Source organism: Zonotrichia leucophrys, chromosome 13, assembly GCF_028769735.1.
Source record: "Zonotrichia leucophrys gambelii isolate GWCS_2022_RI chromosome 13, RI_Zleu_2.0, whole genome shotgun sequence".
Lineage (NCBI taxonomy): Eukaryota > Metazoa > Chordata > Aves > Passeriformes > Passerellidae > Zonotrichia > Zonotrichia leucophrys.
This window is the reverse complement of record NC_088183.1, coordinates 17949529-17975789: the sequence shown is the minus strand read 5'-3', so window position 1 is coordinate 17975789 and position 26261 is coordinate 17949529. Positions and strand designations below refer to the sequence as shown.

The 26261-nt window shown below is 41.1% G+C and overlaps 1 protein-coding gene across 9 annotated transcripts in view; it reads left to right on the top strand.

Moving 5' to 3' along the window:
* Nucleotides 1-26261, top strand: part of KCNIP1 (potassium voltage-gated channel interacting protein 1) — a 280128-nt gene that overhangs the window by 213860 nt on the left and 40007 nt on the right. The window contains exon 1 of one of the 9 annotated variants that reach the window (XM_064725295.1): nt 2262-2305. The exons of the other annotated variants lie outside the window; for them this stretch is intronic. The gene's annotated coding sequence lies outside the window, so the exon portion shown is untranslated. Of the gene's footprint in view, nt 1-2261; nt 2306-26261 lie in introns of those variants that run through there. 9 annotated transcript variants of the gene reach the window in all.

Genomic DNA, 26261 nt, shown 5'->3' with positions numbered 1-26261 from the left:
GCGGGAGGGGAAGCCATGAGGCCGGGTGAGGTGAGCCGGGCCTTGGACAGAGAGGGGAGATGAAGGCCCTGCAGGATGGAAGGGTGGAGGGGCACCGAGAGGCATCGGGCAGCCACGCCAGAGAGAGACAGAGATGGTGTCTGTGCTTGTGCCACCTGGAAATTTGATATCTTGTGCTGGCAGCACAGCGGAAGGAGAAGGGGGAGTGTGGTGAGAAGGTGCCCGTCCCTGTGGGAGTTCTGGGTGGGCAGAGCCTGAGATTTTAACCCTTTTCTTGGATAATGAAGACTTTGCAGAACATTAATCCTCCTTGATTTGAATGACAAGAGAGACAGGCATGAAATAGAAGGAAATGGGCAAGTGTGGTGGAAGTCTGAGCAAGTGTGTCAGAAGAAGATGGGGAAGAATCCTAGGTGGGAGGAGATGATGGAGTGGCCTTTGGACTTTTCTTGTGTAGCCATAGATTGAACTAATTTTTCCTGTAACACAGAGGCTGCATTTAGGGGGATGCAATGGCTTGAGCAAAGAGAGTGACCTGCTGCAGTGATGTCAAGTGCAGGAGTGGAGAGAACAGAGAAGGATGAGGAGGGTGTGGTGGTGCTCTCTGGCTTCGGGAAGATCTCTGCTCCTGAGACCCTCAGCCTCAGGGGAAGTGAAAATGGCAGGGAGGGGGACAGGACACTGTTGTTCCCAGATGAGAGATGGTTATTCCGTGGTACTTGGCAAAGCATCCTTAAAAGGGAACCCTATAAGCAATTTTGGTCCATGAACGGTGGTGAGAGCACTGCACATGGAAGGAAGGTGTCACGATGGCAGATTTTCTCCAGGCATTGCTATGTGTCACGTAACTGTGTTTCCTGGGGAAGACTATGGTACAAGAGAGGCTCCTCCCTCCCTTGATAAACTGAGAATTTATTATCTGAGGGATGGTGACAAACTGAGACTTGATTATCTTAGGGCTGGTAATTTGAGAATCTAAGGTTTTGTCTCACTGTACTTGGGTGGAAACTGGGTGGGGGGAGGGAGGAATGTTTTGGAAGGTTTTCATTTTGAATTCTGTGTGTTCCTTCTGTTATAGTTGCAGGTTAATAAAGTTGTTGGTTTTTTTTTTTTTTTTTGTTCCTAAGCTTGAGTCTGCTCTGCTCTGTTTCTGGTTGCATCTCACAGCACTCATTTGAGAAAAATATATTTTCATGGGTGCACTGGCATTGTGCCAGTGTCAAACCATGACAAGCAGGTACTGTGGAAATTGCAATGCTGCTTGTAAGACCAGTGGGGAACATATCAGTCACACACCTCTGTTATCACTGCCTTTTAGCTGGAGATGGGGAGGCTCATCCTGACATTTGAAAGAGAAATGGGCCATGCTCCAGCAACCAGCCTGGGAACTGTACAGCACTGCAACTCTCCCGTTCTGCTTTCCACACCCAGGGAGTTGGGTAACAGTTTTGTAGTTTGATCAAGAGACACTCCTTGAACATTTCAGAAACAGAAGAAAATATAATTTTTAAATTGATGAACTTTATTTAGGTACAAGTATCTAATAAATCATTTTCATAAACTACTCTTGCCCACTAGCTAAGGAAGCAAGCCATTTCAGGCAACATGTTGTGACTACTCGTAGCACAGAAAACACACAGATGCCTCCTTTTGGATCCAAGTTTTCTAACAGCCTGATTTGTAAAAAAGATTTGTGTATTCACATAGCCCCAGTATTTTGGCTGGCAGAAAATGCAGTCATCAAGCTGTGAACAGTTTCTCACACTTTCATGCTTCATTTCCAGGGAAAGAATCATGTGTGAGTGAGTTGAGGGGAAAGAACTACTGAGGCATGTCAATACCTCTGCCACTCTACAACTCTGCTGCTTAGATGTGATCCTGTGTCTCAGGGCAGTTCTGCTGGGAGTGCATTCTGCAGGAAACAAGCTTTAACAGGACATGCACAGAGTTGTGCAGGTAGTAACAGAGCCTCCTGTGAGGAGTGAAGGTTGCACGTGAGCAGAGGTAGAGTTACTGATAGGCAAGGCTTTATCAAGGGGAGGCTTAGTAACGTGGCTCTGGCCTCTTACTTAGAAGGAAACTATGTGAGAGTGACTCAGCTGGAGCAGGGGTAGAGAGATGTGCAGCAGAGACTGCTGCATGTCCACATTGTGGTGTATGGTGATTGGTTGACTTGTGCTTGCTGTGCCTTAAAACTATGTAAACTGATAACCAGCTAACTGCTGAAAAAGACCAGGTTTTTGGCAACAAAGAGCATTCCTTTGCACCTGCCGTGGTCCCTGCATCACTCATTGTCACAACACAGGTATGGTGAGTGTATGCACTCCCCTAATGCTATTAAAAGTACTGATCTGGCTTCCTACCTGAGGCCTTTGCAGGCACTGTACAGGACTGTCTGTACGTGGAAGTGTGTGATCACACACTGCTAGAGAGGTGCTGCTCTTCAATGGGAACATCTTTGGTTAGCTGTGAACTTACTGCTGTAATAAATGCATTGATGTGTCATAAGAGGATGTCTTCTCCCCTGCACTCTCTGTATATCTCGTGTGTTTCAGGGATGAGTTGTGATCCAGAGGGAAGCGTTATGCTGGGGTTTAAAGTGTGGAGTTGATGTTGGATCTTTTCAGTTAAACTGTTTATGCAGCAGAATGGTCAAACTCATTTATAAATTTGACACCTTTAAATAACTAGTTTTAGCCAAAAAATAGATTATTGAAGTGACATATACATGTAATTTGAGCTCATTTTAGAAGTTAAAGTAGTTCACAGAATAGTAAGAATTGAGTCTTGGCAGGTGCTGAGGAAACCATGATCTATATTTGGGGAGCCTGAGGAAGAAACTCCTAGTCCAAGAGGCTGGAGTGCTAGTCTGGTTTGGGGAAAAAATTCCTTCTTTTTGAAGTGACATTTGAATGTGGGTTCCCCTTTCCCAGGAGAATGTGTCTCATCCCAAGAGGTATTCTGGTCTAGGTCTCTCTCAGCATTGTTGGTTGGGTTCAACATGTAAGAGAAACAAATGTAACAGTCACAAGGCAAAAGAGCAAAAGATATCTTTGGCAAGAGATCTCCAAGGATAACTTAGGTTTAGAAACCTGAGGTACAGAAAGCAGTTTAAACTTGGGTTTGTGTGTTATTGATGAACAACAGTATTCCTGGTCCTCAAATGTTGAAGAGGAGCTCCAGGAAAGGCTTCATGGCAGTGAATGACTGTTAGAGGGAAGGGCTCTTGTTACCACAGGGCCTCCCCACCATCCTCCTGCTGCCTGCACAGAGTGCAGATCTTCCAAAGCCTCCAGGTGGGCCCATGATCAGGGAGGGGCTTCCTCTAAGTACCTGCTCACTAAATTTAAGCAGTGCTTAATCCTGCTCCTTGCCATCACTGAACTGATATTCAAAAATGCTTTGCATTGGGGATTTTGCTGCCATTTCAGCTGTTTTACATGAAAGCCTGTGATTACAGAATGATAGTGTTTTGACACAGTGATAAAAGCAGGAAATTCACCATCAGTGGTGGTGTTTCTCTTGCCTTCGCTGCATGACTGTTCTTGTGTAGGCAGTAATTGAGGAGAAATGACAAAAGCACTTAACTTAGAGCCTTCTGCTTTGGTACACATTTTATCATTATTTCTAGGAAAAATGTTCATCAAGAGTAAATATTTATATCTGAGTGATGTGTATTTAAAAAATGGCACAGCTTCAAGAATCTGCTGTAAATATCTGCATAAATATAAGGGAGACTAGGATTTTTTATTTCCCTTGCAGGTTTTGCCATAAAAGAAGTATCCTGAATTCCTTCTCTCTTCTTCCCTAGTTTCATGCTTTCCCTGTAACAATAATTGTTCAGAAAAGTGAAGTTTAGATAATGTTCTTTACACAATTACTATCAATTGGTTAAGTAGGCCCTTTTGGCATTGAATTTTTCCCCCAAAAAAGCCTTTGAATTTTTATGGTTCATTACTGTTTGCAATTAGCTGGGTGGGAAAAGAAATGGAAAATGCTGATTTATGTTTCATGAATGACAGCTCCCTATTTCTGGTTGCTCCATATTTGTGGTTTAAAGCCTGGTTTATTAATAAATAAGTAGAATTTCTCTGTGTCTTTGATCATTGATACAATCACAGAGAATACTGATTGTTTTAAAGGAGTTTCCAGTTAATCTCTAGCACATGTGCTGTATCACAAGTCAAAACATCACCTTAAAAGAACTATGCTCAGTGAATAAATACAAAAGAGGCTTACTCTCCCGTTTGGAGTGAATGTACTGTTGGTGAAAGTGATAGGTTTAACACTGATTTGGGCTGAGCAACTGTCAGGGCAGATTGTGAAATGTTGCTCCTAAAATAGCTGCTGACAAAATTCAAACAAAATTATTTTTTAAAATTATCCATCTTAATAGCTAGACCTGATAAGGAATAACCTGATTTTCTGAAGTCCTGGGCTTTTCAGAAATTTTATGGATTTTGGTACCTCTTAAAGACAAGTTATTTCATTTAAACAACTGGGTTTAACCTACTCCCTATTAAGGGGGAAAAAAGGGTCCCCTCAAAGCCAACAAACAAAACTGAAAAAATCAACTCCAACTTTCAACACCAGACAGCGCCAGCTCCTTTTTGGTGGTTTCTGAAGATCTGCTTAATGTGATAACTGCTCGTTTAGGCCTTGGTTTCCCAGCCTGTCAGCATTTTGTCCCAGTTCATGCACAGCACGGAACTTAAAGAGAAAATTGTGTTCGGGATAAGGTCAGCAGTTCCTTACTCATGTAACGTTCTTCTGTTCTGTGTGTGCTGGGGGAAGCCTTGGATTCAGAGGCAGAGCCTTTCCCAGGACTGCGGCACAAGTCCAGCCCAGCCGTGCCCGGCCCGAGGGGCGGCAGCGCTGCCGGAAGGAGCGGGGTGGATCGGGGCAGGGCTGGGCAGCCGGGCAGGGCCGGCGGAAGGAGCGGGGGGGATCGGGGCAGGGCCTGCAGGGAGCCGGGCAGGGCCGACGGCGTCCCCGGGGCTGGGGCTGCGCCTGCACCAAGCCCTCCCTCAGCGGCCCCAACCCCGCTCCCCTTCAGCTTCATCTGCCGCCAGTAGAGCCGTGCCGAGGTGAAGGCCAGTTCGCCAATGGGCAATAACTCAGTGAGAAAGAATTCCCATAACTCAGCCCACCTGTTCAGAGTTTATTTGGAGCTGGTTCCATTAAATCTGGTAGATACACTCGAGGCTAACGGACACCTGAGTTGCAGCATGTTTCGATGTGTGTTCTGGGGGTATACGTATCCCTTTGTTGAATGCTAGTAGATATTTGCTAAGGTACTGTTAGTCTTGCTTTTGGGATTCATTCACTATGCAGCACTATTACTTGAAAAAAAATGCATTTGTACTAAGCATAGCCCTTTGTGGAAGAGAGGCACTTGCTGCTGGGTGAGCGCCTGAGAGAGCACTGTTGCACGAGGGACTGGACACCAGGTCAGAGCCCTTGAGTAGCACAGAGGAGCACTCAAGTTCAGCAGAGCTATTTCAGTCATGTTTGTATTTTTTCATCCCAAGTAAGACCGTTTATTTAGTAGTCTGCTTCTCCAGGTATCTCCAGGCTAAGGATTTTTGTGTCTGGCTTTCACAACGTTTTTGATTTTTGAAGTATATTGAGTGCTTCTGAAACAGTTTTTTTTTTTTTTTTTGTAAATTGCTTTTTCTTTATTGCCTATTTAGTAGTAATTAGACTTTCTAATTGTTTTAGTCTAGCAAAATTTTGAGTTGCTTGCTCAGGAGTTTGTGTAGCTGCACAGGTGGATCAGGCTTGCAGAGAGCAGGAGTGCTCTGGAGCTGAACTAAATGCATTGCTTGGATTTGACTTCAGACAAAATTCTGGTGGACAGTAGACATTATGTCAGACTAAATATTAGCAGCCTGCTCTGAGTGTACTATGGGAGGTCAGCTTGTTCTGTTCCCAAAGAATACAGTATGAGATAAAGGCAGGAGAGAAAAGCAGTATGAACAGAGGCATAAACTTAGCTGCATGGTTGTCTTCTGTGAAAGTAAACAATAATTTGTTTAGGAAAAAATTGTGTGGGAAAAATATTTTTTAAATATTTTATTAATTCTTAGAATTCTTTGCATTTGTAAAATTAGCTACCTATTGTATAAAACTGAGGATTTGGAGGAGAATAGAACAAGTCCTTCTTGCTGTTTCTGTCTCTGCTCAAAATCCTTCTGGGTTCCTCTTTTCTAGATTCTCCAAATCTTGTCTTTGTTACATTTCCTATCAGGCTAAACCACAGCTGCCATGATAATGCAGATGAAAGACAGAAAAGAGAGCTTTCACTAACAATGTTCAAATTGAACTGATTTATTTCGATTAAAATAGTAGTGAAGGTGGAATGACTTGGATTTCTACTTTTAGTTCATTTTCCAGCTTAAATGGCTACTGCTTGGCAATCAGGGAAATCTGTCTAGCAATCTGCTGAAACAGTTAAAAGCAAATTGTATTCTGTTCATTCAGCCTAACAGTCTGGTGATTTGGAAGATAAGAAGCACTTCTCAGTATAAATGAACTGTGAAATGTACTTAAGAATGAAAGTTTTGATGAGAAGCTACATAAAAAAATCCACCCAAACTTCCATTTTAAAATATAGTACAGTGTTTATTCTTGCAGAGAAGTCTTATTTTTTGAATTTCAGATGGTTGTGTGGAACACATCTTTTAAAGATATTTTAATGACAGTTGACATCTGAACCCTCCCCTCCAACTGTGATGGGGGAAATATCCTATTCTTGAGTTTTTCTTGCTGCAGATGTAATAAACCTTGAATATTCTAGGCCAGATGCCTTTCCACAGTGATACTCGTTTTGGCTCCTAGATGGCTGGTCTGAGCTGAGGAAAGCTCTTCTGCAGGTGGCATTGCAAACTCTGCAGCAGAGTCGTCACAGAGCAAACTCCTTCCTTGCTTCCTCGGAGGGTGACAAGTGCCCCTTACTGTCCAGAGATGAATAGAACATCATTTTTCTAGCCAAGGTGCATATGAAACAGAAACTGCAGGTAGAGGGACTACTGCCTCTGTGCGTTTGCATGAGTCTGAAAAACATTTGTTCTAGGAAGTGCATGAAATAAGTTTTATGAGGAAATGAATTGAAATTATGGTCAATTGTATGCGAACATAACCAAAAATGGTTCTCTTGAAGCACTGAGAGAGACTGATAAAGTTCAACTGACTCTCATGAGTGAAAGTCACAAAATGTAAGTTGTCAAGTGTCCTGGTTCAGGGCAGATTTTGGAGAGAACCCCCAGAGGGGCTCTAGGAAAGCAGATTCATTTGGCCCCTCCCCAAGCGGTCTGGGAGAAAATACCTCCTTGGAGAAAAGTGGAAAAACCTGTTTATTAAACAATAAAACCTAAACAATATTAAACAATAAAACCCCCTGCTGCTCTGTTGGGATTTTAGCTGACTAGAGATTGGCAAAGTACAAGGCCGTGGCTAATTCCAAGTCCTGCACCTGCAAGATAGTGTGTCCTTGGGTCTAGCTGTAGTATGATAACAAATAGTGAAAGAGACATGAGAAAAGAGGGATGTACCCCCTAAGGAATGGGGAAGAGCTGATGTTGTGGTGTGACCAATGGATGGTGTAAATTACAGAATATTCATGAGCTTATTACTTGCTGTATAAGTGTCTGATGCTCTCTTCAATAAACTTGTTGAACACTCATATTGAGTGTCCGAGTTTTCCCTCCACCCAACAAATGGCTCATCCCCGACAAATGGCCCATTCTGCAACACTGCTCCAAAAGAGATGACAAACTGAGAAGTCCCTCCCCGGGTTGCAGCTCAGCTCACTCAGGCTCTGCTCAGTCCCTCAGTGCTGGCAGTGTCGCAGGCCAGGCCCGGCCCGATGGCCACAGGAGCAGCTGCCGGTGCTGTGCTGGGTGTTCAGGCCAGAGCAGGTTAAACAGGGCCAAAGAAAAGGGCGAAAACCACAGTCCAGAGAACTTCTCTGCCTCAGCTAGCTAAACTAACTAAAAGCAAAGGAGAGCTCTGTCCTACTGTCTGTCCATCTACATACAGACAACACAGTCAGGAGCAGGAATGTGGAGGAGTGAGTGCAGTGTCTGAAAACAAACTGCAGCTTCTCTCCCCCCTTCACTCCCTGGAACACATCTCAAAGGTGCAAAACTTATTATTCAGCATAAACAGAACAAGACAATTGGGGATAAAAGCATCATATAGTGAACCTAGGACATCAAGACTAACAGCTTTCACAAGTCCACTGCCATTTAAGTATAATAGAAAGTGAAAATAATTCAGCTTTCACAAACATACAGTAGAGCTCCACTGAGTATACTGTGGTCCATATGTGTTGTCAGAAATCCTTAAAAAATATAAACTATAACAAAAAAAATTAACAAAAAGAAATGAACCCCAAGACAAGTAATGCAAATAGAAGCATTATTCACCCCTGACCTGGGTTATTAAACTTTTTATCTCAATAATGATTTTATTTCACTTTCATGCTTCTAATTCTTTCCCCTGTCCTATTGAGGGTGAGCTAGGGAGCAGCTTCATGGGGCTGAGCTGCTTGTTGCAGCTAAGTCACAGCAGCAAGTTCACGCCAGCTTCATCAATTCCAAACTTAGCGGTTTTACTTTTGTAATGTGGAGCATCTCTCAGAGCACACTGACGTTGTGGGAAATAGCACCTCTAATTTTCTAGTGTGGCTTTTAGTTGAGCTGGGAAATGCACTGCATGCATCAATTACATATTGGCCAGGATGGGAGCACAACACCCATGCTTGTGGTGTTCACCTGCCAGAAATACTTCCCTCTGCAACACCAGCTTCTCGATCACTGTCTTTACACTGCTGCTCCGGAGGGCTGTGGTGAGTGTGCCCACAGGACCTGCCTTGCTGCTGCTGGATGTCAGTTGATGGTCATGCCAGCCATGGGAACTGCTGGTTTCTGTTGCTACAGCAATTAACCAAAAGAACCTGTAATGCAGCAATGTAGTATCAGAAAAGCTGTGAATGAAAACACAGTTTTCAGTGAAGGAAGAGGGGAAGGAAAATGCCCAAATCCCATCAGTGTTCAGGGCAGAGTTGGGGGGATTGATTTCAGTGACCTGACAGCTGTCTTAAATTCTGTCCTGTATTTGCTTTAGTGATTTGGTAGGCATGGGTTTTTTTAATGGTTTCATCTGAATGAAAGTATCAAAACCTCTTCTACATATGATGTACCAGATTGCTTAGTGACTGCAGGTATAGAAGTCTCACAAGGGAAACGTAAGTGCAGGGATAGTGCAGCAGCTCTGGCTGGAGACGTGACACAGTTGTGCTCCTTGTGCCTGCTCTGAGGATACATGAAAGACTTTTAATCTCTAGAGCTGTTACTCATGTTTTTTTCTTAGCAGGTCCCTCAAAAAATGCAACTTTATTTAATGTACATTTCATGCAAACTTGATTAGAAGGAAAACAAAGCTTATCTGCTGTAGCAATGGATGGAAGCGTTCCAAAATCCCAATTCATCTGTTGTCAGAAGTAACAAACAATCTGATTTCTCATTTCAGTGCCACCAAATAATTCAGCATTCAAATTAATCATAGACTTCAGGAAAATCAATAACACAATTATGCATGAAATAAACCATGGTTTCTGTTCAAATAAGCCTGCTCATTTCTATTACATTCTGATTCAGCAAATCTTTAATATGCAGTTAGCCTGCCTAGGAAGGTTGCTCACAGCAAAGCGTTGATGGCAAAAGTGCAGTATGTGTCCTGAGACCAATTTTCTTGTTTGGTTTTTCCTTTATGACGCAGATAAAGAACTGCAGAAGGATCATGTAGGTAATTAAAGAACTGAAGCATGAAGCATCTAAAAATAAAGAAGCAACTAAGTCCAGGATGTGCAATTGACAGCTGAGATCTGCAGAGAGAAACTGCACATTCTTTTTTTACCCATAAAAACTCATGTGTAGATCAGCTTGATGACATAAAGGGTCAGAAAAGAGATAGCTCAAACTGTAGCTCCAGTGTTTCATTATAGCTGCTGGGACCATATAACTAGTACTTAGTAGATGAAAGCTTTAAATTATACTCATGTCATCATACCTGTTGGCAATTATGGCATCTTGTCTCATTTGGGGTTTTGTGCCTTTCTTGTAGTAAACTGAAGTCCATTCTCATTTAGTGAAGGTTTTAGAAATAGTTCTGTAGAGGTCCATTCTCATTTAGTGAAGGTTTTAGAAATAGTTCTGTAGAGTGTGAAGATCACTTCAAGAGTAATGAATTTTTTTGCATGAATAAGTGATTGTCAGGATTGATGTTTGAGCTGCTTGAGGACAATAGTAACATGTCTGATGTTGTTTGTGAGGTGAGTAGGCAAACTGGGAGCAAAACCTGTATCTAATATCTACCTATCTGGATCAGTCTTTCTTTTCTCATTTTGTCCCTCATTTATTTTTCCTTCAGCAAAATCCAAACTAAACCTTTTCAACCTGATCCTATTAAGAAATCTAATTAGTGCTACAGCTTGCAGGGCACTATTATTGTGTTGACTTTTAATCATGCTACTGTGAGAGTGTTTTTCCTGAGCCCTGAGTGTTAACAGAATAATTAGCTTGAACATGCTGAGGCAGAAAACTTTTCTTAAAAAAGAAAAAACTCTTCAAAGTATTGTGTATTTACTAGTTGCTTATGAGATGTGGTAAGAAAAAAAGATAAGTGAGCTATCCAGACCAGACAGGTGAGCTTAACGTTAACTTATTTGTAGCAGTCCTCCATGAGTGGAACAGATTGTCTTGTGTGTGAGAAAGTGTAAAAAAGTGCAAGCTGACTAATAAAATTAGCTGAAGGACTCCAAAATTGAGCCTTCTCTGTAAAAGGACTGGCCACAGCTTTCAGGGATCTCTGAAGGTTTGTGTAATTGCTTCTTATGGCTGTGTCTTACTTATGAAATAGTTTCTCTTAATTAAAACATAATTTGTATGGTAACTACTACTTTCACTTGGTTTTTAATTAGGGAAAAAACTGTGCTGTGTATTGCTGAGCATTCAGAGGATACCAGGTGAAGAACAAAGAATTATACAAACAGAATGTCAAACCTTGTGAGTGTTCCTTCATTCACCCCTTCCCCAGACCTCATTTCTACACTTGGGTTTTGCTGTAGTTGTCATGGCTGTAATGTCTATTATAACACTGCCGGGATGATAAAAGTATACCAAAATTTTCATCTAAAGTCCCCTGCAAAATAGGAGTTGGGAGGAATATAATGGATTGGAGAGGCAGGGGGATGGAGGAAAGGTCTGGAAACTTTCCTCAAGAACTTTCTTTAAGAGTCATCCTGCCTTGCAGAGCAGAGCCAGAGGAATGCAAGGGCTGTCCTGGCCCTGCTGCTTCTGCTGCCACTGTGACTGAGTGTCCTGAGCCTGGGGAGGGAGGAGCTGCCTTGCAGAATGGATATTTTCACTTCTGAAAAATTAAGTGTATGTTTTGTCTCACAACAGTTCCTTTTTGTAAGACAGGAGAAGTTATTCCCCTTTAAGGGGTAGAGAATAGAATTAATATGTTGAATCCCCAGAAACTTGGAACAGATTCCCTCAGAGTGATGGGCTCATCAGGCAGAATCAGGGGCTGCCAGGAGCCTGTGCTTGTCTCCTCAACAGAGGCAAAAGGACACAAAGCCACTTCTGCCCTTACAGTTCACTTCCATCATCCAAACTGCCTGGATTTTTCTTTATGCTACAAATGCATGGACCAGTGTAAGCTGTGACTCATGGGGGGCAGGGAAGGTGGGGCAGGAAAAACCACTTGTGTACAAGACTTAGGGATCTAAATTTGGGGCTGGGGGAGGTGAGAAAATCTTGGTGCTTTGGCAAAATTTATTGCTGTGAACTAATTTTCTCTGACTTTTTTTTCATTATTTCTGCTGCCCTTTTCAGTAAAGGGGTCACTTCCCAGCCCCATAAGTCTGCTCTGGGCTTTTGTTGTAGATAATGAAAAGTTGGGGGAGGATTTTTTTAGTTAGCTGAAAGAGCACCATGCCAATTTGCAGAAAACTGTAGTCATTACATGATTAAATAAACTGTAGCTTTTCTGCTATTTTTTAAAGTTTCATTCCCTTACTGAATTACTACAGTGACACTTAATCTCATCTAAGCCAAGGCCTTTTTATTTAGTATTTTTACAAGTTCTTAAATCAAAGTATATATAGATAAATTCAGTATAAAACAGTGAACAAATTCTTTGAAGTTGTGAGTTATGAGAGATTTACATGGTTTATTGTTTTCAAATGAGACGTGGAAAACTGATAAATATGAAGACATCAAGCTGTTTGACTCCAGTTTGTTTAGAATTATTTATGTGCACTTCCCATACCACTGCATCAAGCTGTCTTAGGAAGCAGAAGGCAGAATCACTTGATTTCAAAAAACCTCCATGATGTTTCTACAGTGTTTATGAGCCTAAATAATGAGTGTCATTGTGCAGGGTAACTCACGAGGTGTTGAAGTCAGTAGAAGGTTGGTTGTTGACTTGAGCACGTTTTAGATCCAACAACAGAAGAGGCTGACTTGATGGGTTATGGAGTCCGTATTGGAAATAGCCCAAGCCTGACTCTAAACTACCCTGCTGTAGTTAACCCAGCTCTGAACAGTGCTTTTCATCATCCTCCTAACATCAGCTAGTCTCTGATATTCTCTAAGAAAAAAAATATGTTAGTGTCTCAATCATACGCTAAAAGAATGAGGATACGAAATTGCAAAACTTAGTATTTAACAGAAGAAAGAGCACTTAAAGTGAATGTTATCTTTTTCTTGGAGTAAATCAGGCTTTTCTGATATAGTCTGATGAAATAAGAAGTGTAAGGATGACTTCATGATTGTTCTAGCAGGGGGCAAAGGAAGTTTACAAACTTGTGTTATTCTGTGTGCTGCCTATAATGGGAAATGAGATTTGCCCTTTCTGCATGGGATTAGTTTCCTTTGGACATGTAGTAGAGATAGACATCCTGGTTTCAATTGTCCTTGTTCATGATAGATTAAATGTTGGCTCTCTCATTACCAGATAATAACTTGGATTTACCATCTGTGAAATAAGACAGTCTTACTCCAGTTGTCACTGGCTAGGGGAGCTCTTCTCTGTCTGCTTTCACAGCTGGATGTAGTCCATGTTCTTGCTGATAATACCAGCAAGGAGATCAAGCACAGAAATATCCTGGCTCAGACTTTGCTGGGTAGTGAGGTTCTTTGCAAAACTTACCAGTGCCATCTTCAACAACATGGAAGATTTACATTTACTGCTGGAAAACTTCTAAAGTCAGACATAAGCTGAAGTGTAGGTGTGCGTTATGATCACCTCAGAGTTGGGATTCTGTGAGTAGAGGCTCTCATATGATGGTGTTTGCAGCAGGTCTCTGACTTCTGAGCCTTCTGGCTTCAGCTGGAAACTCCCAACATCTATTCCCAGGGTGCACAGGTAGTAGGAAGCAATTCTCTGCTTAAAGAAGGTGACATCTATGGCCTCCCAGAGGTACGAGAGGAAAGGGTGTTAACATGCTGTTGAAAATACCCTGCACAGGAGTCAGCTCTCAGCCATGCAGCCTTCCACTCCAGCTTACTACTGGAGAAAAAAAGGCTAAATTTAGATATTTTTCCTGAGTCTGGTGAGCCTGGGTTTATTCCCTCTCACATGAAGGTATGCATAAAAAGTCTGCAATCTGCACTGGAATCTGGGCAGGTTTAGGGGAGGTAGAGGATCTAGAGGATTTCTGAACAAGCAAAACTGTGTTGTCTGAATTGCTGGAATTATTTTATTTTTAAGATTCCCTGTCCTTCTCTCTGTTATGTCATGCACAAATTAGTTCCTTCAGAGAGTAATTTGAAAACAATGACTGTGTGTGACAAGAAGGTACAATGTGAAATGCATGGTACTTTTGTTTTCAGTTAATTAGAAACTTGAGATCTCTCATTACTAATAAAGCTTCAGGTTTCTGTTCTTTGAAGCAGACACATTTCTAATCAGGCATAATTACTGAGAAGAGCTTCTTGGCTGGATCTATTACTTACCCTCCTCTTTTGATTTTCCCACCCCCCTCTCCTTTTCCTCATGTCTTGGACTGAAGACAGTAAAATATATAGCAAACCTCCAACAATTACCTGAATGGCAGACATTTAATAGCTTTATAATGTGTCTGAGTGAAGGTTATTAAATCTGCTGTATTGAACTTTTCAGCTACAGCTGTTTTATTCTCCATCTACATAGAACTTTAAAAAATTCTCTGTGCAAAAGAAGCATTACTTTCCAAGTACGTTAATTAATTGTCCATTTATATTTATGTTGGACATAATTTGTGAAAAATTCTTACAAAGTGTCTGCCCTTGAATGTTTTTTGGGTAGACCACAAAATGCAAATACCTCCTTATTGTTACAGATTGCTTTTCCCTGTGTCACTTTAAAATTACTGCTTTCTCCTGAGCAGTGAGAAATTATGCATTTCAAACATTTTCTATGGGGATCTTACCTACTAATTCCCTGAACAGCCTGAGGTTTGCTCTCCTCATGCCCAGACTGAGGTTTTTCTGGCACTTTTCCTCCTATCACCAGGGATTTAAAACTTGATGGCTCTGTGCTGGCCGTGGCCAAGCCAGCCCCAGTCTCTGCTCTGCTCCAAGATCCACTCTGTTGATCAGAAGGGTGGTTTTGCCAGTCGGCTCCCTTAGGACCTGTTCCATAAAGTTGTATTCCAGGTTTTTAACCAGTCTCCTGGCCCAGTTTATATCAGCTCTGTGATGTTCTCAGTTCATTTCTGGAAAGCACGTCAGAATGGCTTTGTGGATGTTTGCTTGGGTAAAAGCAAAGGGTCTCAAGAGCTGCTTGTGAGGTTTAATGAGCTGCAGTCTGTTGTGACTTCTCAGTGTTGAGTTCAAGTGCGATTATTGTTCATCAGAATTTCAAATGGGCTTATGAAAATTACTCCTTGAAATGAAATCCTGCTGGGAGAACGTGCTGCTGGCCTGTGCTCTGTTTTTGTGTGTGTCTGGTGTCAACTGCAGGGGAAACAGAATTGCTTGTGATGAGTACTGCAGATTTAGACAAAAAGTAACTGGTGTTAGGTTATACTCCTCTATCTGTGGAAGTATTTGCATTTAGATAAATGCTTTAGGTCCATCCTCAGTCTTGAGCTGCTTATTAAGGCGTTTTCCCTCAAGGTTGATTCAATCAATTGACACCTTTCTTGAAACGAAGGCAGGAATCTCTTAGTAGAATTAGGCAATAAGCAACACAATTTTAGCTGGCGTGGATAAACTGGAATCTGATGATTCTCTTGTTGTTAGTCTTGATTTATCACTCGGTTTTCACTGTTTCCTTCTTTCTTTTGTTTTGCTTTTTTCTCCCTTTGTGTATTCTTCTGCCTTGTGTTCTGATGCTGACTAAAACAGTATTAAATGGTATGGAAATTAGGAAAAAAAAAATTAAGGCAAAGGTGTCTATGAACCTGAGCCTAAATAATTTGAATTTAGGGGTTCAGAAAGAAGGCAGAGTACCAAACTAAGCTGCTTCAAAAACTCAGGAAACTTAACCTCTGTCCCTAGCTTTCCTTCAGGTCTCTGGGAAACATTATTTTGCTTTCTTTCATTTTTTTCTTACTAGAATTTTCTTTGTCAAATATTCCAAAACTGTAGGTGAAGTTTCCATAATAGTAGTAGCAATTATCTCCTGTGTGGTATTTACCTAATATGAATTTCTACCAAAACAATTTGCCCATTTTCTTTCTTTTGCTGCTATTTGTTTATTACAAAGGTTGTGTGACACTTTCTCCCCTTTCTTAATAATTTGCTAAATTTTATTGTGATGTGCAATTTAAACCTGATTTAAGCAATGTATTGTACAAACCATATCATCAGAACTGGTAAAAATATCTGCAGACATACTACAAAAGTGCAGTTCTCAGGACTTAGTTCCATTTTGTTAGAGCTGTGAAATGGAGATCTTTGCTTTTCAAGAAATAATCCAATGCTGTAAGAAGCCCCAGTTGCAGTGCCAGTTCCTAAACCAGCTAGTGAATGTTTCCTGCTGATCACATAGGTGTTAAAAGAGGTTTTATGTCTTGATTTATAAGCAGAAACTGAAGGAAAACCAGCTTCTGAGTTCCCTTCTTTAATCCTAAGAAGGAAAGGAGGCAGAGAGCTGAACTGATAACTTAGAAAAAAATTGCTGTGAAAGGGAATTTAGCACTCTTTCTCTGTAAGTGGCTTTCAGACAGAACTGAAGAGCTGCTATTCTTACACTCCTTGAATACATCAGCCTTTAATATTTGAGCTAAGACCCAGCAACAGGCAAATAAAAAACTGTGACTGAAAGGTTCCTGTAACTGCCCTTTGCCAATTTTTGCTGTGTATTGAGCACATGTTCTGTTGGTAGAGCAGGGTCTTGGAGGAACTTTCTAAGATACCTCCAAATAGTGCATCCTGAATATTTTGATAGATAAGGCGTACTGTGCACAGAGATTTATGCTGCCAGGCCAGTTCATCACTAGTTTAATATTATGTTCCGACTACTACTTAAAACTACCCATCTTCTGTGTAATGGCAGCTGGCTCTGAGCAAGCCTGCCAGCAGTTGAGTCCCTCCACCTTTCCTTGGCTGTGCAGTGTGGGTCAGCTCTGCAGTGTGCTTGAGACTGCAGCAGTTGTATTAGATGTGTCTTACTGGGTCTTACCTCTCCCACCTTTTTCTGCAATTCCAATTAGCTGGAAAGCAGAGGCTAGGAGGAGAAGTTAATGAAATTAGAACAACTTCTAATGACTTATATCTAAGATAATTGGTTAATTACAGAAACTTGTTAATTCCACATTACTGGAACTACCTTCCCCTGATGGCATTTTTGGTAACTGATTTCTTTATTAAAATGGAAATGTTGGTATGTGCCTTTCCTAAGTCACAGCACACCCACAAGATAATGTGCCTAGCAGCTGATGTCTTACTGAACACCATTAAGATAAAGGGAACCCCAGCCTGGAGCCTCTCTGGAATGCAGTCTGCTGAAAATGTATTCTTTCCTATCTGTTGGTAGAGCAGACCAAAACGATTTTCCAAGGAACTTGTTTTAAAATTATGCCGATGAGATCTGGGGAAGGGATCTAGTTTGATCCCAAATGACTTCCTGGAAGGCAAGTGTCCTTGTCAGCATGTGACAAAATTGGCAGTGAGTTGCTGAGCTCTGAGAGGCTGAAATTTATATGAAGAGGTTGTTAATATTTTGTGGCATATAGTTATTTCCTAGAGCTAAGGCTTACACCAATACCAGTTCTTGTTTCATGGCTTTGCCCTGTTGCATGTTTCACACTGAGCTTTGCTCAGTGAGCGCCCTATGCTGTAAGTTCCCAGTGTTGCCCAGCGCTGAGCTCACTGGTGGGGAGAGCTCTCTGAGGCAGCGCCCTTACCTGCCTGGGAGAGGGGAGCAAAGCCACAGCTCAGGGCAGCTGGGCCCCTCAACACACCAGGCCATTTTGGTGGCTGGGACTCAGCTGTGATTTCATAACTTCTCCCCAGCACAGCAACTAGGTTTCTGAAAGCTTGGGCTCACACACATTTTCCTCCCTTTTTGTGACATCCTGTAGCATGTTAGGAACAAGAAAGGGCTGACACTAACCACCTATTAGTTATTGCTTCACACAAGTAACAGCATTTGTGTGAGTCACCTAGCAGTAATTGAGGAGCACCGTAACAGTGGTGACAGAGAAACGCTTCAGCTAGGCAAGAGCAATGACAAAAAAGGACAATGCCACTAAGTGGTGTTGACTTAGATATGCCCAAGAGAAAAGTAAAGCTGATAGAAATAAATAAAGAAATTAAGGTGACCAGCAAAGCCAAGCTTATTAGGTGTTTTTGGATAGTCAGGCAGAATACAGGCATGCAGAAAAGGACTTGCCGTACCTCCCATACAGATCATATATTGCCAGCTTTGTGTGTCTGCAACCAGCCAGCCCCCAGCAAGTCACAGTATGCTGTGATGCCCTGGTGATTCATTTGTGGGTGTCCCATATAGAGTGTGGTGAGTTGATCCTGCTTCACTGCTGTGTGGATATGCAGGTGGGACTCTGCATCCTTTCCCTCCAGCACAGAAAGAGCTGGATTGGAGAAATTGGTCTCATGAAGGCTCCAGCTCAGCCATTGCAATTCATCATGATCCACGGCGCAGCTTTACTTTCAAGTACAGCCGCAGTTTAAGACTTGTCAGCTTAGTTTTTGTTAGCACAAAACAAAAGCTTGTCAGCTTTGTGGCACAGTTAATTCCCCTGTTGCAGTACTTTGGAGTTATAGTAGAGACCAAAGTAAAGTCAGTTGAGTGTCTGTGCAGTTAACACCACTGTAAACAAGTAATAACCAGAACCCTCAGCTGACATTTAAAGTTTAAAGCTGTTGTATGGCATTTCCAAGTCTATGTGCTGTCTAATGCCCCCTCTGAGCAAAATTACTGTATAAACTGAACAGAATGTATTGAATAAATATGACAACTTCACCTTCTCCTTCTAGAGTTGTAACAGTGAAATTTTAGTAGGTTTGAGATTATGTTAATTGAGAAGATGCTATTTCATTCTTAACTGACTCTCATGGCACTCTTCTGTGGTTCAGGAAGATATATATGTATATATCTTCCACTGGAAAATAGTTTATACCCAGGTCTGAAGAAACCTAAGTATTAATGCTTACTGATGGTTATATCCTAACAACAACAGGCTGCCTACTTGGTATCCAGGAGAAACACAGGAATTGGGGTTTTCTATGGCTTAGCATAGATTGCAGCTTTGCAACCTGGGCAAGAAACTGGAAAATTCCTTCCTGTTTAGATCAGTTATTTTAGCAGAATCCATGCCATTTTGCCCATGCGTGAAATCAAGTGGTTTTCCACTTTCCTGTTTTGATGATACTGGAGCTAGCAACTGAAACAGGATTAGTGCACTTAGTGGAACTGGATGATTTCAGAGGCTTGCAAATAGCTTTCAGACTCACAAAGCTTCACATATTCACAAATATTTTTATGTATCTTTTCCCAAAAAAACACTCCCATAATCATGATGTATGAGATTTTCATGGTGCCTTAAGATTCAAATGCGTTTTTCTTCTAATCTAAAAGCACTCCTTCTTGTAAGCAGCCCATACAGCTGTATGGGCTTCAAAATAGGTCGAAGTAGGCAGAAAGACACTGATGCTGCCAGCTGAGCCTCTGCTCCTGTGTGGCTGTAGGCAACAGCCAGTCTGTAAAGGCCCCCCCTGACAGTCAAGGGTTGTACCAAGCAGTGGGAATGGTGGGCAGCAAATATGGTGTTTTTCCAACATCCATCTTCCCTTAAGCAAACTAAACATTTATATAGCAGCTCAAATGCTTGCATTTATATCACCCGAGTGCTATCATTCTCTCTAAGAAGCCTAAACTGTCAGAATGATTTCATGATTTGCCACAAAATTTAAAGAATTTTTGCCTGCCTTCATTTCTCAAATGTTAGCCTGCACGCTTTTCTTCTGCAGTAAAGCATCCTTCAATTCTCAAGGCCCAATTAAAATGGAATCCTGCTCAGTAGTTTGTTATTGAGTAGATAGTGGTTTGGATGTGTGCCATCTTTTTTTCTCTCTAGAAATAGCAGAGGTATATTTAGAGAGATATCTCTAGAATTCATATCAATACTTTTGTTCAAAACATACCTGGAAGGTTATCCTAATACAAACCCAAGTGTATTGTAGTGCATGTTTTCCTGATGACTAGCAAGAGTTAATTGTAATTTGCTACTTGCTGTGAATGTATAATGCTTAAGGATAGAGAAATCTCAAGCCAAGGATTCTTCAATGTACTGAAGAGTGTTTAGTGTTCTACATTAACTAAACTGTTATCTCCAATACCTCCAGACATAATTTGGCATAATTGCTGGATTTTGGTTTTTTTCTTTGCCTGAAAGCACTCTGAACAGAAAAAGTAGTGACAAGTGAAATACCCTTTGATTTCATCTAAGTGTATTGCCCTCCAGGCCTGAGCAGGGATGTATTTGAGCAGCAGCAAAGCATGCACTGATGCATCCATTGATATGTAGTTTAATGATGACAATTAAGCTTTGCACTTTTTTCATGAGAATGTAACTCGCAATTAATTAATAAGCTGCAGTTTAATTAAATCACAGGGAGGGCAGAGAAAGTAATGTCCTCTGTCATATTCTTTTCCATTAGTTAGGATGTGTTCCAGTCAGCAAATTCACAGGAATATGTAAGTAGAGGCAAAGATTTATTAAAATTTTCAATTAATAGTAAGGACCATTGTGAAAATATCTAGTTAATTGAGATACACATATTTGACCAAGTTTTTCCTCAAAAATGCTCTTTGAGGAGTCCATTGCAGTGTCCTGGGGAACACTGATCTTCCGGTACTTGAACTGATCGAAATTTAGATTGACAGGGAACTGCTCCATCACAATTCACTATGGGATTTGGCCTTTCATCTCTGTGCTTTGTGTGCTGTGTATTTGATTTTCATCAAGAAATGTTATAATACAACTGATAATGCTCATCACATGGTCATTTTCATGTGGACACCCAGGGGAAACGACTTGGCTCCTGGTTCCAGGGTCAGGCGAGTGCTGCTGTAGGGCAGCTGTTCCTGGAGAGCTCTGGGGTAGGAGCTGGAACTGCTGCTGTTCTGCAGACATTGGCAGAAGCACTGCAGTCCTGTGCTCCTGTGCTGCTAACATGTGCTGAACTCTGTCCCTAATTCTGGAACCTGGTTTTATCCCATTCAGCACTGGGATTAGCCTAAGAGGTGTATAATTCCTTCAGAGGATAAGTGACTCTGCAATAAGATGCAAAATTTTTCATGCAGATGAATGTTTCTCTTATCAAGGAGCTGGCTCTCAAATGTCTTACTTTTTTTGGAAAAATGTTAGGCTTTGAGTTTTGCATGGTGAAGGCTTCACCACATTTCTCTTCACAGAGAAAAGCAAGGCACAACTTCCCAAGGATATGCTGGGATTCATATTCTCTGAACCTCAGAGAAAGGAAAAACAATTCTTATCTCATTTACTGTGCCTGTTTTTGTTCACAAGTGGAATGCATGCTGGAAGATTGTTTACATGAAGAGAATTTGTAATTGGATTTTGATGTGAGTGTTTTGATTCACTGACCAGTTGGACCCAGGTGTGTGTGTGTGTCGGGACTGTCAGCTGACAGTCACGAGATGTTGTGCAGTTGAGCACTGGGCAGATTCAGTTTAGATGTAATGTCATATAATATAGTATAATAAAGTAATTAATTAGCCTTCTGATAAGATGGATTCCTCCTCATCATTTGTCCTGGACGTCAGGCAAAAATATCCACTATAGAAGGCCTTTGAAGAAATTCTCACACACACACAAACACACAGAGCTATACTTGCGATACCATCTTAGCCATGGAACTGTGAATCAGGAGGACAGGGAATACTGGGGGAGTATTCTGCCTGCTCAAGTGTGCATGATAACATGCCTGGTCATGGAATATTTTGATACACACAAGACACACGAAGGAGGCTTATTATCTGAGGCTGCTGCTTAGCTTTAATATCCTAAGTATGATTTCTGTCATGTGCTCTTCATGTGCTTTGTTTCCATGAAAGTCAGCCTACCTTCATGTCAAGCAGCAGAATTTCACTAGTGGTGCCACTAGAGGAGCAGTTAAACTGTAATTTATAAATCAGGGACAGTCTGGTTAGCTGGGAGAGCTGACCCCTCTACTGAGTGCAGGTTACGTGCAGCTGCTGCCATAACCTTACAGTGGGAGCACTGCTGGCAAAAGCAAAGCCAGCCCCTTTCCAGACAGCCCTCTAAAAGTTCTACTCTCTGTGTGCTTAGAAATACATCATAAACTGGCATTTCAGCTTTTGCTGCCTATGTTTTACAAACTACTTTAGAAAGTTTGACTTCAGACATTAGCTTTATAAATTGACATTTTTGTTTGCTGAGAGTTTTCCTGCTTTGTACAGATTTCAAAAATTTTTGGGATGGTGGAATTTGAGGCTATGATGTATCTAAAATAGTGTGGTACTACTTCATAATTCACTGTGATGTATCTAAAATATGGTTAGTTTTATACAGATTCGTAATTCTTTCATTAATTTATTTCTCTCATCTCCTAGTAGTTGTGGCACTATCTAGTATACTTCTGCAAATAACTAAGTAAATTAAACCTTTTGAGCTGGGTCTAGAACAGGAATACAGATGATTTTTTTATAATATATTAGATGATAAATTACAGATGATAAAATAAAAACCTAAGTGCAACTATTACATAGATGGTAAAATGAAGATGAAATGCCAGCAGAGTCAACAAGAGTATTTAAAGGTAATTCATACAGCAGTTCAGTAAGTGAAACAAATATAGGCTTATTCAGAATATTGTATACAATTATTCATCCCTTGAGGTCACTTAAAAATAAGAAATCCAGAACAGCATGAAAAATGGTGAGAAAATAGTTTAATGTAACACACAAAGAAATACTGGTCTTCAAGAAGTGGAGTGTTTTTCAGTGCTTAGGCCTATTGTTACTAAGAAAAATGTATGAGATGACTTTATGAGATGACCATCTCATTTTTTATAATTCTTATGCAAAAATGAGGGCATAATTTAGTATGTCACTAAAGTGTGAGTTAAAAATGCACTAAGCAAAGTGATTCTTCAGTTTGCATCTTAAAAATAAAGAGAAATGGGTAAATAAAGGGGATGTCTTCATTGGAGACCACCAGAGCTGTGATGGGTCCCCTGCAGCCCGAGTTGACAGCAGAGGCTTTGAGCTTTATGCCCTTTAACTGCTTCCAGAGCCTGGCAGTGATAGACCCCCAAGGGAGGGGTCACATCTCTTGCTTGTGGCAGAAATCCAGTCAGCTAAAAACTGCCACTGCAAAACACATCTGTCCCGTGGTTTTTGTGGGCTTTAACAGCTTCTTTTGGCTGCTTGGCACTCATCAGTGATGCGTATTTGCTGGCCAGGTGTGCTCACCTCTGAGTACAGGCTCTGGGGGAAATGCTCAGCTGGGTGTGGGGCTCAGCACAGATTCGCTGCATGGATTCATACAGTGGGATTTTCCCTTTTTGGGGAATGAGCCTCCAGAATAATTGAAACATCAGGTTTTCTATTTTTGAGCAGTTTCATGTTGTACATAGTCCCATCCTGCTCCCTCACAGATCTGTTTTTCCCATTGCATGCCCTTATGCATTGTTCCTTGTTTCAGTCTTGAAATACCTTCTTTTCCTGTTTCTTCTTAACTTTTCACCTTCTCTGCCTTACTTCTCTTTTCCTTACAGCATGTGTCCTCCTCAGCTTTCATTGGCTGTTTAAAAGTAGGACAATGAGAAATGTCCTTGCAGCCTTTCCCTGTCTCGTCTCCTAGCACAGCTGAGATCATTAAGTGATTGCTAGCAGTCCATCCAGCCTCAGTAACAGCATGACAGGACAGTAAGTTCGGTGTTGGAAAACTTCCTTGGGTCCATCCTGAGAACAGATGCTGCATTTCTGCAAGTCTGAGAGTGATGTGTGATCTCAGAGGAGGCTGCTGGGTTTGCAGCTGTGGTTTATGTGCCTGGGTTGGTTTACAAATAAAAATCTAGAGAAATTGGTGCACACTAGAAGGGAAAAGTTAAATAGAGCTTCACAAGGATATTTAAGAGTTGTGAGAGGCTCTTATTAATTTTTCATTAATTATGTATTGCCTCTATTGTAGTTTCAGACTGTGCATGTAAACTGTGGCTCAGGTTATTCCTTCAAGGTTCCCTGGTTTCTTTGTTGGGTGCTGGTCTTCTCATGGCCTGGTGTGCATTGCTAACACTCACTCAGGTTTTGCCATCGTGAGCTCCAGGGTAAAGCCAAACCCTCACTTCAAGGTGGGATGTGCTTGTCTGTGCTGCCAACTCCTCTGGAGAAAGTCAGGAATGATGGATTAGATTTCTGGAACCCGTCAGAGCTATTCCTGTGTGTTGTTAAGTTGACAATGTGAATTGTGCCAAGATGCTCACAGAACGCTGGGAATCATTGGCTCAAGACAACCCTCTGAGAGGGGGGGATCCTCCTGCTTCTCCTCATGGGTCCATGGACCCCACAGCCACCTACCATTGTCAGCAAGCAGGCAGATTGTGATAGCTCAAAGACAGCACCACCTTCACATGCATCAGAACTGAACCAATGGGGGGAATGTTGAAGGAATTATAGCTGGTTTTGTTATAGCAGAAAAATTGATACTATGCCAGGACAAGTGTTCATCTGCAGGTTATTTCCCTTTGCTCGCACAGCAAGGAAATGGCAGCTGAAAACTGAGTTTCTTTATTCCCAGCTCCCTGGGTAGCACTAACAGAAAAACATCCCAATTTCTGTGTTATCCAAACTAACTAAGGAGATTTGTGTTTCATCTATCCTTAAACTGAATGTACCTCTACTGACAAAAATAATAAATAGCAATTAGCCATGACTTTAAAAAAACCTATTCTAGCTGGTGGATAACTGCTGGGAAATACCAGTGTGATATGAAATCCAATTAATTTGCAGGCAGAGGGGTCAGGCTGGAATTGTAGTGGTGCAAATGGGCAGGGACCTGAGCTCATTGGGACCAAATGGCTGTGTGACTGTGGAGATTTTTTTTGGATTTGCTCTAGATCATCAGTTACTTAAACACCAAACTTCTAAATTTACTCACACCTTTTTTTTTTTTTTTAATTGTAGTCAGTAGTTATCAATAAGTGGATTTTTTGTCACACAATTTGCAGATGACACAAATTCTTTGGGGCTAGTGAGATCCAGAGAAATCTGAGAAATATGGATGGCCATGAACAGGACAGAGAAATGACTGATGACCAAGGCAAGCTGATAAAAATACTTCAATTTAAGCAGTAAATATCATTGCTTGGAACTAGGTAAGTTAAAGTCAGTCACGAGAAAGGCCTAGTTTTCTTTTTGGTTTGAATAACATTAAATCAAAACAGCAACAAAACGAGCTAACTTTATGTACACACAAAAGAACTCATTGGATAAATATGTGGGAATAGTAAATTCATACTCTTGATGCTGCCGAGCTGTGAATCGTTATGCCCCTTCTAAAACAAGCCACAAGTGGATGGGCTTCAGAAATCTGAAGTGGAAACAGATTTATGGACAGCAGCCATATGAGAAGACCGTTCAGGATTGCTGAGTGTCAGAAGATAGGTACACAGAGCTGTTCTGGGGGTGTATGGAATAATGTACTCTACAAGAAGAATCATTCAGATGTTCCTATTTATTCTTTATCATAACACAGCAGCAAGTGAGTAGTTCATCAAAATGACAAAAATCTACTATTTAGAGTTTTAAATCAGGCAGATCATAGAATACCACCAAGTTTTTGTAAAGGTATGGGTATTGAGAACATGTCATGCTGCATTTGTATTATGCAAAATGAGGAGACAAATCCTCCTCTTCAAAAGTGTAAATCTGTTCCAAATAGCTTGGTCATTGAAGAAGCTTCTGCTGAGAGGGGTATTATTCTCCATTTTGCTGTGAATTTTTCACCTGTTTGATGCATTATTTCCCCCCAGCCATTTTTAAAAGCTGATTATAGATTACACAAATAGTTTATATGACTCATCATAGCAATTCTTTTATTACCAGAAAAGACTTTTTATTGCATGTTATTTTGACTGATCTTTATGAAGTTCCCTCGTACATTCTCAGTGCACATGCTGTGCATACCTTTTCTGCAGCTAATTGAGGCATTCAACTCCTTTTGCTGCATATGACAGATGTGTACAGTAAGCACTAGCAGGAAGATCTGTCCCTATTATCAGAATGTCTGGTATTTTAACATTACATCCTCATTATTTAAAGTTTGGTAAACACAAAGCTTACTGCTTCATTAGTGAGCTTAACCTTGTCTGCATATAACTAGAAAAATGTCCTTCCAGCTGCTCTTCTGCAAAATCTGTTGATCAATGTCTACAGTAGAAAACCAGGCAGTTTAATTTGTGCAGTTTATTCCATGTGATTCTAGGTAAAATCATAGTCCCTTGAGCTGCCTACCCTAAGGATGACAGCATGTGTTTTGCAGAATATTAGAAATCTTTGGGAAGCATGAATCCAAAACCTGAATCTGCAGCACAGTTTACAGATTGCAGAGCGGAGTTCTGTAGAAATTTTAAAAAAAAGAAAAAAGAAGTCACACGCAGTATTTATTTGGCATTGGTTTGGGTTTTTCCTCATATCCTCATTGCTTCAGAAGCAACTCAAATAAAATATCTAATAATATCTTGATTAATGTTTCT